Genomic DNA, 14,082 nt, shown 5'->3' with positions numbered 1-14,082 from the left:
CCAGGCTCCTCCATCCATGGGATTTTCCAGGCAAGAGCACTGGAGTGGGGTGTCATTGCCTTCTCCGGCACCATATCGTTAGGTCCTCATAAAACTAGGTTGAATAAAGGAGGCAGAATAATAAGCTTCTTTGATCACATGCTTCTGACCATACTCAGTTCAGTTCAGTTCAGTCCAGTCGTTCAGTCGTGTCCGACTCTTTGCGGCCCCATGAATCGCAACACTCCAGGCCTCCCTGTCCATCACCAACTCCCGGAGTTCACTCAAACCCATGTCCATCAAGTCGGTGACGCCATCCAGCCATCTCATCCTCTGTCGCTCCCTTCTCCTCCTGCCCCCAATCCCTCCCAGCATCAGGGTCTTTTCCAAGGAGTCGACTCTTCGCATGAGGTGGCCAAAGTCTTGGAGTACATACTAGAGGCAGATAATATTTGCTTTCAAGCCTGATTCAGAGGAGGATTTTATGAATGCTGTTTCTGTCAAATAAAACAATATATCCTGGCTTCCCTATTACTTAGTAATCTGTGTTTCACTGATAAGAGTGATAAGAATGACATATCTTGTCAGCATCTTTTTTAACAGTGATATCCCCCAAAATATCTGGTGTCAAGTTCCGTAGTGCATATATGAAAGGCATGGATCATAGAATATGATAAATTTACACATGGAAGGCTGAGCCTGAATCTCGAAGGTTATGGAACCACCATATGGAAAAAAGGAAAAGAGAATATTGGGAAAAAAATCAGAGTTTTTTTTTCCAGGTATTTTAAACTATTGGAGAGAATGAATGGCTCATTTTCAAGAAAATGTAACTCCAAACAAGGATGTTAAACTTGAGGAAATAATATGACTACCCAACTGAAAAATAAGTGAGATTTGGTTATTTCTCAGCATAAAACTGTTCCTTCAGGTTATTTTTGCAAACATAGCGTCCTTATTAATACTACAACTCTGAAACATTCCCTAATCTTACCTTGCTAAGCAAAAGAAAAATAATATATATAAAGTATCTAGCAGATACTTGTGTGTGGTGGGACAAGCCAAAATTTTGTCATATATTTAAAAAAATTTTTTTCTGAAATCTGTAATGAACTCTATTAATTCTGAAAAAGATTGTTTTATTTAAGAGAGAAAAATGAGAAAATATTCCCCTGATTAAATAAATTTACAGTATTAGTTTTAGCTTAACTCATCATATAGAACATATAGCTGTAATCTCAATAAAGATAGTTATACACCAAAAGTATACATATTTTCCACAAGAAATTGTGGAAATCATAAAAGTGTATTTCAAACTAAATATATAATTTGAACTAGGATAATATGAAAGCATTATATATATAATGACCCCTGGAACTATTTAAATAAAAAATGTTTTTCATCACAACCAAGTTATTCAATCTAAGGAGATATTTAGTACAGTTAAAAAAAAAAAAATCACAAGTGACTTTCCTGGGAAAGAGCATTTCTTCAAGAAAAAGATACATTCCCTTGCTGCCTCATTTTCTTTTTCTGATCCATAGCTTTTTCATGGCATTTTGCATCTCTCCATTTCTCAGTGTATAGATCAGAGGGTTCAACATTGGGGTGACGATGGTGTAAAACACTGCCAAGTATTTATCAATGGGTAAGGTGGAAGGAGGTCTCACATACAGAAAAATACAGGGCACGAAGAAGAGGACCACCACAGTGACGTGGGAGCCACAGGTGGACCAGGCTCTGCGCCTCCCTTCCTGACTGAGATCCTTCAGGGAGCGCAGGATGACCCGTAGGAGAGGAGCAAGAGCGTGAGGAGGACCACACATGTTACCCCGTCATTGGCCAGCACCGTGAGGGCAATGATGTGGGTGTCAGTGCATGCGAGCTTTAACAAGGGGTACATGTCACAGACGAAGTGGTCAATGACATTGGGGCCACAGAAGGGGAGGTCGTAAACAAAGAGAATATGGACAACAGCGTGTACAAACCCACCAACCCAGGGCAACAGCAGCAGCAGAACACGCACTCGCTGATTCATGACTGTCAGATCATGCAAGGGCTTGCAGATGGCCACGCAGCGGTCATAGGCCGTGACCGCCAGGAGCAAAATCTCGGCACCACCAAATAAGCGCTCCGTAAAAAGCTGGGTCATGCAAGCTCGAAATGAAGTGGTTTTCCTCTCGTAGAGTAAGTCTACAATCACATTTGGGGTGACCGTAGTAGAGTAAAGAGCATCCATAAGCGATAAGTAGCCAAGAAAGGAGTACGTGGGGACGTCGAGGGCTGCGCTGAGCACCACAGTCAGGGCGATGAGCAGGTCGCCGACCACCGTCACGGTGTAGGTGAGCGAGGGCGTGACTAATAATGCTTCCTGACCCTGGGGCTCTGAGTGAGCCCAAGAGGACACACTCAGTTACACTGCTCCTTGCTTCCACAGCTGCTTCTAAACGCTCTTTCAGAGCTCAGGCAAAACTACCTGCAAATATAGTTAGTATTGATATGACTGACTTCTTCACATCTTAAGATAATTTGTTCAATCATTGAACAAATAAGCTATCTGGTTTATTATGTTCTGGTATTTTTCAGATATTATAATACAAGGCATATTGAAATGTTGTCCCTAAACTCGGCACTCTTACAGACTAATGGGAAGGCAAGTAATTAGAGATATATGTGGGAGAAGGACTCAATATTAAAGAAATGAGTTGCCACAGCTAGCTTTCCTTCTGGAAGTTAATTAAATTGTACATAAGCTAATATCTTATATAAAAATAAAAATTGATTGAAGGTTTAATAAAAAGGTAAAGCAAGATTTACTTCATATTTATTTTCCAGTTTTTAAAAAAGAAAGTTACTTTCTACACTATAGGAGTGGAAGAATCTTCTTAACCAATCACTAAATCCCCAATGGACATATTTGATAATTTCAAATTATTTAAAGAATTTAGGAAATGCTACCAAAACACAAATAGACAAAGTTAGCTTGAAGAAAGGTTTACATGTTAGAGGATATGCACAGAGTTAGTATCTAAAATTGAAAAAGATCTCCAAGCAATTAAATAATAAAAAATAAAATTATAAAATAAATTAAAATATTAACTAACAAAGGAATAATACCCCTGAAAGACCAACAAACATATAATATGATGCTGAAGCTCACCTCTAAACAGAAAATTAGTTCTTGAAGTCACAATTTTCTTACCACAGTATTTGCTTGATTTCTTGAAAATTAAATCAGTCAAGGTCTGCAGGTGCTATCTCATTGTTTTTTTGCATTTTCTAACAGATTAGCAGGCTGTGTTTAGAGAACTTATAAATTGAAGCTATGATCAGATTTACAAATATCTGCTCATGAAAATATCCTCAAATCATTACTCTTGAAAATAATTCCTAAGTATAGTTTATCTTTGAGTAGGATAACTTATTCCAGATTATTAGAATATGAAATTATCCAAAAGGAATACTACAGTCAATCTTCACATACTAAATAATCACAAAGGATTCCTAACATGGTTGATTAAGAAAATTACAAAGAAAAGCTTCAAAGATTAATTCTCATCCCATCAAGTGCTCTTGCAAAACGTGAAATCTCATTCAGAATGTTGTCTCTAAATACACTTCTTGGGTCACCTGCATAAGCAGAGCTCCACTCGGTCCATGTTCTGGGCTCCAGTACCTTCTTTCTTGTCCTCCATGCACTGATGCCTTCTCTGGGAACATGGGAAGCAAGATATAGGCAGCATCACTAGACCTTGAGCTGGTTCCATGTGACCAACTCTCCGTGCTTTCAGGAAAACTGATTCATCTCAGTCCTTCATCTCAGTTCATTTCAAGTTGTTAGGATTTTCAAAATGAATATGAATGCCCTTTTACCTAAGGAACTCTGAATCTTGATTGTGAAAGGAGAATACAAATTTTCACTGTTGGCAGGATTTATCCTGATAACAAACAAATGTTAAATCAACATTTTAATCAGAGAGAGAGAAAAAAAACTCAAATTGTGTTAGAATTTGCTGTTTGTGTTTTAGAACAATAGAAGTAAAATTGTGAAATAACCTTTGTGACATTTTGATTCTGAATCACTTATTCTGTCCTATCTTCATGCAGTTTTGATGAACTCTGTGTTTCCTGAAGGATGGAGAATAATTTCACATATATACATTATCATGTTTTGAGTCCATCATTTCAATTTGAGAAGAAAGCTCTCATGAAATTAATGCTACAGGCACCTCAAGTCAGGGCAAAGGACTGTACATAATTAATCTACATTTAAGTTCAGCAGATACAATGGATAAAGCATTCAATTGGTGCATCTCCATGGATGAGTCTCAGCTAATTAAATTCATTGGGACCTTAGTCATAATTTTGCAGGTAGACTCCTTATCTCCAGAGATGTCACCAGAATAATCACTCTTAGCATGACTTATACATACCTGTCCTCTGGGGGAAAACCATAGGAAACAGCTTGAAGTCATATCACCAAAATGGAAAAGTTCAGTCTGGGCAGAAATGAAATTTATGATAAATTTCCTATATAAATCATGTCTTTCAAATAAGGAAATATTTTTTAACTTTAAACTTTATCTTTGAAGATGATACCCAAAGTGATTTCCAAATATTATGAATATCAATTTCAGAACAAGTCATTTAGCATTTATTTCAAATGCAGATAAAGGTTGTCACATAATTTCAGACAGGCAAGTTGATAGAATCTGTGCAAGTATCAGAGTGGGGAAAGAGAAAATGTTTGTGGGACTAGTCCATTCATCTCAGAATGCTCATGGGGCATTCACCAAAGTAGAAATACCCTAGGCCAGTGGTCTCCAACATTTTTGGCACCAGCCTGGCACCAGGGACCGGTTTCATGGAAGACAATTTTTCCATAGACTGTTGGTGGAAGGTAGGGGAACGAATGGTTTCTGGGTGATTGAAGTGCATGACATTTGTTGCACTCCTGTGAGCATCTAATGCTACCACTGAGCTGACAGGTGGAGCTCAAGTAGTCATGTCAGTGATGGGAGCAGCAGTAAGTACAGGTGAATTTTTGCTCACCTGCCTGCCACTCACCTCCTTCTGAGAGGCCTGGTTTCTAACAAGCCATGGATTGGGGGTTGAGGGCCTCTACTCTAGGCGATGACACAAGTTGCAATACATTTTTAAAGACTTAAATCATATATTATATATACACATATATATTTGTGTGTGTGTCTGTGTGTGTGTATATACACACATATATGGCATCCCAGCTATGGCTAGTGATAAAGAATCCACCTATCAATGTAGGAGATGTAAGAGATCTGAGTTTGATCCTTGTGTCTGGAAGATCTCCTGGACTGAGAAATGGCAACCAGTTGCAGTATTCGTGCCTGGAAAATTGCATGGGCAGAGGAGCCTGGAAGGCTACAGTTCAGGGTAGCAAAAGAGTTGGAAATGGCTGAGCATCTGCACCTACAGTTGCATACATATATATATATATATATATATATATATATATGCCACCAGGGGATCCCCATATACATATCACAATAATGTAACTCAACTAAAAATTGAGAACAGAAACATAACATTTTCCAACTGTTTACAATTAAGCAACAAGAGCCTAAAATTATCAGTGAACATTTTCAAAGAAATATTGTCAGCAGAAAGAAAATGATGCATATGTAAATAATAGCTATATGAAATAAATGTATAAAAAGTGCATGTATCAAAAGTACCTATGAAAATTATTTATACAAAAATTTACACATATAAATATATATAAAGGAATATATAATACAATACAATGTAATATTTATAAACAAGTGCTCGGGGCTGGTGCACTGGGATGACCCAGAGGGATGGGATGGGGAGGGAGGTGGGAGGGGAGTTCGGGGTGGGGAACACATGTAAATCCATGGCTGATTCATGTCAATGTATGGCAAAAACCACTACAATATTGTAAAGTGATTAGCTTCCAACTAATAAAAATAAATGGGAAAAAAAATATAAGGGCCTATTTTAAAGTAAAAAAAAAAAATCAGATGCAGCTCAAAGAGTGCTTATAGAGAGAATTTTATAGCTTTAAATGCAGATATTAGAAAACAATAAATAAGGGGTAAAATAAGCTTCTGTCTCAAGATGCTAAAAAAGGAAATTTAATATAAACCCAGAGAACACTGTAGTATAGAAACAGCATTGAGAAGACAAACATCATCAAAAGAGTAATTGATATAAAATAAACAATCCATTTAAACCCACTGACTCTTTTTTTGTTGTTGTTGTTGACAACATAATGTCTCTGCTTTTTTTCTTTTTATTTTTCAGTGGGTTTTGTCATACATTGACATGAATCAGCCATAGAGTTACACGTATTCCCCATCCCGATCCCCCCTCCCACCTCCCTCTCCACCCGACTCCTCTGGGTCCTCCCAGTGCACCAGGCCCGAGCACTTGACTCATGCCTCCCACCTGGGCTGGTGATCTGTTTCACCATAGATAATATACATGCTGTTCTTTCGAAACATCCCACCCTCACCTTCTCCCACAGAGTTCAAAAGTCTGTTCTGTACATCTGTGTCTCTTTTTCTGTTTTGCATATAGGGTTATTGTTACCATCTTTCTAAATTCCATATATATGTGTTAGTATGCTGTAATGATCTTTATCTTTCTGGCTTACTTCACTCTGTACAATGGGCTCCAGTTTCATCCATCTCATTAGAACTGATTCAAATGAATTCTTTTTAATGGCTGAGTAATATTCCATTGTGTATATGTACCACAGCTTCCTTATCCATTCGTCTGCTGATGGGCATCTAGGTTGCTTCCGTGTCCTGGCTATTATAAACAGTGCTGCGATGAACATTGGGGTGCACGTGTCTCTTTCAGATCTGGATTCCTCAGTGTGTATGCCCAGAAGTGGTATTGCTGGGTCATATGGCAGTTCTATTTCCAGTTTTTTAAGAAATCTCCACACTGTTTTCCATAGTGGCTGTACTAGTTTGCATTCCCACCAACAGTGTAAGAGGGTTCCCTTTTCTCCACACCCTCTCCAGCATTTATTGCTTGTAGACTTTTGGATAGCAGCCATCCTGACTGGCGTGTAATGGTACCTCATTGTGGTTTTGATTTGCATTTCTCTGATAATGAGCGATGTTGAGCATCTTTTCATGTGTTTGTTAGCCATTTGTATGTCTTTTTTGGAGAAATGTCTGTTTAGTTCTTTGGCCCATTTTTTGATTGGGTCATTTATTTTTCTGGAATTGAGCTTCAGGAGTTGCTTGTATATTTTTGAGGTTAATCCTTTGTCTGTTTCCTCATTTGCTATTATTTTCTCCCAGTCTGAGGGCTGTCTTTTCACCTTACTTATAGTTTCCTTTGTTGTGATAACCAAATGACGCAGGGGCTTACAGATGGCCATACTATGGTCATAGGCCATGAGCAATAGAAGGGTGATCTCTGGTTCACCAAAAGGAAAAAGTGCCCAGTAAAATACTATGTCATGCAAATTTCAAAGGCTCTGATACATTCCCCAAAGGTCAAGTCTGATTTAAATCTGATTGAAACAAAAGAGGAATAAATTAGGTCTAAAAATGATAACCTAGGAAAACAAAAAATAATACTTCATCAAATTCAGGGTCTTACTGACAGTTATGGTCATGGCAATGTGCAGGCTGCCCACCACTGTCAAAATACAGAAGAACCAGGCAAAACTAAAAGGATTTTCTGCCCTTTTGAATTCTATGTGAGGCCCATAAGGTGAAATCAGTTACATTGTTCCTCTAGTCTGCATAGGAGCTGAGTTCACGTATTAGAAGCAGTTAAGTTACAAAACAAGGGAGAAAAGTTTTAAAAGTATTATACGTCAATCTTTTTATTTTTACATCCAATTAAAACAGTGTTTGGAGTACCAATCTGTGTCCAAAGGGGCACAGACTTCGTGATGAGCAAGTTTAAAAAGGCCTAGTTCCCTGCCCTCAGTGATATGATACACAAAGATGCATCAGACAATTCCAGACCAATGGAAGAAGTGCTGTGATAAAAATCTGGACAAAATGCTAAGGATTGCAGCGTAAGAATGCATCTACCAAACTGTAACAGGAGACATCTTCCCTGAAAAAGCAGTGTTTCAGTTGCCAACTAAAGGAAATGAGGTTGAACAAACATGGATGACAAGGGAATTCCGTGGAAATATGCCCCATTATAAAGTCATGAAGGCATAGTTATAGAAACACACTTAAATGAACTTACACGTTAGGTGTGAGTAGATGGAAACATGAATAGAAGGTCGTTGCCTTGGATTGCCTCAGAACCCACTGAGCAGCCTCTCTGAGGGTCTTTAGTTTGATGACCCTCATTTCCTGACCCGTAAGTACCAAGGTTATGGCCCCAGCCCCGACATCTACCCTTGTTTTCACACTTTTCTATCAGTGTATCCAGTTTTGGACACCTGCGGTTAAATATCAATTTAGTATATATACTGCAAAAGTTAACATCGCCCACATTATAAAAGGTGCACCCAGTCTTGTTAAATGGCATCCACTCAGCGTCATTGTTCAGATGTTAAATCTCAGTGTCTTCACTGCCTTATTGACCTCCTCTCACTTGTTCATAGCTTTAGTAAATCCTGTTGTCCTTAGTTTGAAAATTCATCACAAATTCGATCATTTTGTACCACATATCAACCCCGTTTCTTTTTTGGCCACTGCAAAAGCCTCCAGTCAAGTATGTCCTCTTCTAATCTGGCCTCTACCAGCTTGTTATCCTGAAGCAATTCAAGTTATTCTTTCTCAGTCTTGTCCTGATTGTATCCCTTCACTGCTCAAATCTCCCACAGTGAATTGCAATCATGTACCCAATTTAATGTATCCCTTTTTCTGTTTACTGTAACAAAAATGGGAATCTCTATTTTTTATTTGAATAATCTGAGGCTTAAAGCATCCTATTAATTTTCAGAAGATTAAATATTTTAATTGATAAATAAGAACTGGAATCAAAGTTTAATTTATTTCAAAATAATTTAATTTCTTACATAATAAAGTTACACAATTTTGAAATCTGATTCCCAATGTCAGTTGCTTTTGTCAACTTTAGGAGGCTTGCTGTGATATGATTTGGCAGAATTCATCTTTAATCTAGGATGACAAGAAAATGTGACAGACTTCATTATTACTTGAAGAAATATCTTATTTCATTTAGTGGTCTCTCTCTTTTCTCCCAGGAGTCTTCTGGTTCTTCAGACAGCTGTTCTTTTTGCACTGTCAATTATTTAAACAAAATTCAAAGTGCCCACAAAGAAACAAAGGTTTATCATGTTAGGATAATTTACGAAAAAAAATCCCTTTGAATCCTATGTTTCCCTAGGAAGATAGCAAATAGCCATTTCCCAGGCAAACATATGTTAAGCAATTACTTTTCCAAGTAACTCCAAAGTAGAAAACGCCACTCAGCATCTTAGTCCTCATCTTGTCATGTTGGTGTGGCCAGACTAGATGACTTGAGATTTTGGGGAGACATTCTCACTCTTTTTTCTTCTGTTTTTTTCCTTTCTTTTGCACACTTCTTTAAGCCTAATGAGGGACTTCTCAAAAATGTATATCATTTCTTAAAAGAATATGCCTTTTTTTCCCAAATAGAACTGAAGATTACCTTGCATTTTATCTATCCTATCCACACTGAAACTCCAATACTATGACCACCTGATGCAAAGAACTGACTCATTTGAAAAGACCCTGATGCTGGGGAAGACTGAAGGCAGGAGGAGAAGGGGATGACAGAGGATGAGATGGTTAGATGGCATCACCAACTCAATGGACATGAGTTTGAGTAAACTCCGAGGGTTGGTGATGGACAGGGAGGCCTGGTGAGCTGCAGTCCATGGGGTCGCAAGGAGTCGGACATGAGTGAGTGACTCAACTGAACTGAACCACACAGATCATTAAATCTTAGAACTGGACTGTGTCCAAGACTGATTCTTGGCTCAATTCAATTCACTGGAATTTTCCAGTAAATTTTTAAAATATATAAAAAACCACTAGTAAACCACATCACCTTTTAGTGTCAGAAAGATGTGACAGTGATTGTAAAACAAAATGGTTTATAATTATTTCAGACTACTGCCAGTTAAGAACAAAACAGCAGCCCAGCTGATTTGCTTCAGCAAAGCAACTTATCATGTATTTTTCTACTTGTCATATGAAGTTTTTCTTTCTTTTTATTAATATTTTAGTACTCAAACTATTTTTCCTTGATGTTTGGTCAATATATGAAATGCATAATCAATTCAGATATAACAAATATTTATCCAATCATTAAATTGTACTTAGACTATCTATTTGACTACACAAACCACGCTATGGCTGAGGACACCGCAAATAATAAAATGGAAAGTGTATAAAAGTTTCTTCTTGTATGGGTGTTATATTCTTATAATAGATTTCACAACAAGGAAGGAGACAATAAGTAGTAAAGTGGTTGTAGTCTTTCAGTGTTTCAAGACCACAAATAGAGGACTGTGCCAGATACTAGAGGGAAAATTCTACTGTCAATAATATAATCAGAGATGACCTTTCCTGAAAGGTGTGTTTAAGGTAAGATCCAAAGAAGTGGATGTGGCTACCATCAGAAGCACTGTTTCTTAAGTAGAATTAAGTAAAAATCAATTTCAGAGATGAGTTTGTCTATATGTAGAAAACACTAAATATTTGGCAGAAATTATTATTGCAATGCTGTTATAAAAGTGATCAGAAAGTACATTCTTGTCTTGTTTCTGACCTTTATGGAAAAGCTTTCAATCTTCCGATGTTGAGTATGATGTGAACTGTAGTTGTATCATTTATGGCCTTAATTATGTTGATGTAATTTCCTTCAATACCTGATTTGTTTAGTTTTTTAAAATTATTATTATTATGAAAGGATGTAGAATTTCCACTCTATCAATGAACAACACAAAGAAGAAATTAAGAAACCAATTCCACTGACAGCAGCATTAATAAGAATAAAATATTTGGATAAATTTAAGCAAGGAGGCAGAGCACTTAAGCAAGGAAAACTCCAAAATATTGCCAAAAAATACTAGAGAAGACACATGTAAATGGAAATACATTCATGAGCTAGAATTTTTAATATTATTAAGACAAAATTAAAAGATACTTGCTTCTTGGAAGAAAAGCTATGACAAACCTAGACAGTGTATTAAAAATTGAGACATCACTTTGCCAACAAAGGTCTATATGGTCAAAGCTGTGTTTTATCCAGTTGTCATGTACAGTTGTGAAAGATGGACCGTAAAGAAGGCTGTGCTTCTGATGCTTTTGAACTGTGGTGTTGCAGATGACTCTTGAGAGTCCCTTGGACTGCAAGGAAATTAAACCAGTCAATCCTAAAGGGAATCAATCCTGAATATTCATTGGAAGGACTGATGCTGAAGCTGAACCTCCAATACTTTGGCCAACTGATGCAAAGAGCCAAGTCATCAGAAAAGACCCTGATGCCGGGAAAGATTGAGGACAGGAGGAGCAGGGGGTGACTGAGGATGAGATGGTTAGATAACACCACTGACTCAGTGGACAAAGTTTGAGCAAACTCCGGGAGACAGTAATTGACAGAAGAGCCTGGCATGCTTCAGTCCATGGGTTTGCAGAATCAGGCAAGACTTAACAACTGAACAACAACAAAAATTAAGATACCAAGATGACCTAAAGTGATCTACAAATTCAATGTTATTTCTATGAAAACCTCAAAAAAATTTTGCAGAAATAGAAAAAGTCATCCTAAAATTCATATGAAATCTCAAGTGATTCCAAGTAGAAAGAACAATCATACTTCTTATTTTTAAAACATACAGTAAAGTTAAGGCTATCCCTGGCATACAGACATACATACATGGTGAAACAGTCATGATTGGCAGAGTAGAAAGATCCTGAAATCATGCCCTCTTAAGGAAAGACCAAAATTATGACTAGGAGCCACTGCTGATGGGAATAACCTGACTAGCAGATCCTCTGTTATTAAAATACATAGAGTAAAAAAATAAAAAACAAAATAAATTTTATTTTATCATAGGGAGTGATACAGGGTAGAGTCCAGTCTCATACCTCAGGTTTGCAATAAACCTAGGGTGATAATCCAGTTGCAGACATTTTCCCAAAGGAGGAAATTGTTCTGAACCCCACATAGTACTATTGTGAGGTGAGCAGAAGTAACGCAGCTTAGATTAGGAGTAGATCTTCCTACCTGGTAAGATTATCAGACCCCCAGGATACAACCAATTAGCCAATTAGGACCAATTAGCTTTCACTTAATACTGACTGCTGTTTGCCAATTAGGAAATTAGGAATGGGGCGGAAACCCCCAGGAAAGTCCCACGTGCCTGAAAGTATTGACCAATGAAATTGCTTTGCAAACTTGTAACCAATCCGCTTAAACCAACTACCAACCACGCCTATAAATTTGTGTAACAGCTTGGGCTCGGGGCTCTCTGACCCGCACCACTGCGTTGGATGCAGCAGGAGCCCTGACTCGAGTCAGTAATAAACTTCCCTTTTTGTGAGTTGCATTGTCTTGGAGGCCTTCTCACTTCCCGCTCGGGGATTTGGACATCGTGAATAACATTTGGGAGCTCGTCCGGGATCCCTTGAGCGGGGGAAGAGAACACTTCCAGGACAGAGGGGAAGGATAGATAACAGCACCAGTGCTCAGGAAAACTCAGGGGGCCCGAAAACCCAGCGCTGTGTTGTCAGCTGGCGTTTGTCTGTCCGTGTGTTTGTCTTTGGCTCTCCATGTTTGTGTGTCTGCCGGCATTGACTCAGGCAGGACAGGAAAGTCCGGTGTAAATCTGAGGCCCTGCTGTGAAGCAGGAAGGTATCTGACACAGGAAGTCCAGTGTAAATCCAAGGCCCTGCTGTGAAGCAGGAAGGTTTCTGGCACAGGAGAAAGCTTTCTGTGTTGTCGGCCGACGTTTGTCTGTCAGTGTGTTTGTCTTCGACTCTCCGTGTTTGTGTGTGTGCCGGCATTGTCTCTGGTCTCGTTCCTACTCTGACTCGAGTTTCAGTGAACAGGCAAATGGTTGTGGGCGCAATTGATGAGTCCCGGCCAGGGCTACACTCTGGCGGACTCTGAAGGCCCTACAGTAAGTGAGCCTCAGTGACTAGAGCCCGACCAGGTGAAACTCTCCTTTCACTACGATTGTCAGCAGCTGTTGCAGGTGCTCTTCACCACAGAAGAATGGGAGTGAATTCTGACAGAAGCACGGAAACGGGTCCCAGGGGCCAATGGGAGGCCACCCGCCCAGCCTCATCTCGTGGACGAGGGGTTTCCTCTGTTGCGGCCTAACTGGGATTTTGAGCGAGCGGACGGTAGGGAGCGTCTCCAAGTGTACCGCTAGACTCTGATGACTGGCCTGCGGGCCGCAGCAAGAAAGCCGACGAATCTGGCAAAGGTAAATTTAGTAAGGCAAGAGCCCACTGAGAGCCCGGCAGCCTTCCTAGAGAGGCTGATGGAAGCTTTCAGGCAATATACACCCATGGACCCCCAGGCTGAGGAGTCACGCGCTGCAGTTCTGTTAGCGTTTTTAAATCAGGTGGAAATTACAAAAGATAGAGGGATTGGGAGAACAGACGATACAGGATTTATTGAAAGCAGCTGAAAAGGTATTTAATAATAGGGAGACCCCAGAAGAAAGGGAAGAATGAATTTGACGGGAGGAAAGGGAGTTAGCTGAGAAGATCAGGAAGGAAGATAGAGAATATAGAATGAGGGAAAACCAGAAGAACCGGAGGGAGCTAGCCCAGATTCTTTTGGCGGGGATAAAATCCAGAACAGAACTGAGGGAACCTCGAGACCCCTGGACAGGAGAAAAACAGAATCCAAAAAGGCAGGACCTAAAGAAAGATCAGTGCACCTACTGCAGAGAACAGGGGCACTGGAAAAATGAGTGCCCTAAGAGGGACCTGAGGAGAGGAACGACCCAGAGAGAGAGAATCTCCCCTGGAACTCGAGTTCTGTATGCGGGGGAAGACAGTGACTAGGGGAGTCAAGATTCGGCACCCCTCCCCGAGTCCTGGGTATATGTTGGATAATTGCAGTCATGAGGAACTGGAAAATTCTGCTGAAGATTAACAATATTGC

General features: G+C 39.3%; 1 pseudogene; it reads right to left on the bottom strand.

Moving 5' to 3' along the window:
• Positions 1 to 1,499: 1,499 nt before the first annotated feature.
• On the bottom strand, positions 1,500 to 12,555 carry LOC136175346 (olfactory receptor 4A15-like; annotated as a pseudogene).
• Between the last annotated feature and the right edge of the window lie 1,527 nt (positions 12,556 to 14,082).

The sequence above is a fragment of the Muntiacus reevesi genome, chromosome 9 (assembly GCF_963930625.1).
Source record: "Muntiacus reevesi chromosome 9, mMunRee1.1, whole genome shotgun sequence".
NCBI classification, from domain to species: Eukaryota; Metazoa; Chordata; class Mammalia; order Artiodactyla; family Cervidae; genus Muntiacus; species Muntiacus reevesi.
Note: the sequence above shows the minus strand (reverse complement) of the source record. Positions and strands in the feature narration are given on the sequence as shown.